This window comes from Myotis lucifugus, unplaced genomic scaffold (genome assembly GCF_000147115.1).
Source record: "Myotis lucifugus unplaced genomic scaffold, Myoluc2.0 scaffold_1239, whole genome shotgun sequence".
Lineage (NCBI taxonomy): Eukaryota > Metazoa > Chordata > Mammalia > Chiroptera > Vespertilionidae > Myotis > Myotis lucifugus.
In genome coordinates, this window is record NW_005872287.1 from 7,283 (window position 1) to 7,777 (window position 495).

A 495-nucleotide genomic window follows, 5' to 3' on the forward strand; every position below is an offset into this window, starting at 1 on the left:
GGGAGGAGCAGGGCGCCCAAGTGAGCGGCCTTGGAGTGGGAGGGCCGGGCCAGGGTTGGAGCTGCAGGGCTGGGTGCCTGTGTCGGTCCAGCGGGGCTTCGCGGGGGAGTTGGGAGGAGGGCGCCTGCGCCTCCGGGCGTCCATCAGTGAGCAGGTGGAGGAGCTGTCTCAGCTCGCATCTTGCAGGATTTTTTGTTGATCATCCTCATCCAGCGACATTTTTTCCATTGATTTTTTTTTTCCTAGAGAGAGTGGGAGGGGCTGAGGAGAGGGAAACACGGATGTGAGAGAGACACATCCATCCGTTTCCTCCCCCACGCGCCCCGCCCCGCCTGGGCAGGGATGGAGCCTGCAGTCCAGGTCCCTGCCTTGGCATCGACGCCATGACCCTTCCGTGTGTGGCCTGACGTTCTAGCCACTGAGCAACGCCAGCCAGGGCTTATTTCTCCTGGTCTGGTCGCTGTGGCTGGGACTTCCGGTGCTGTGTTGAATAGG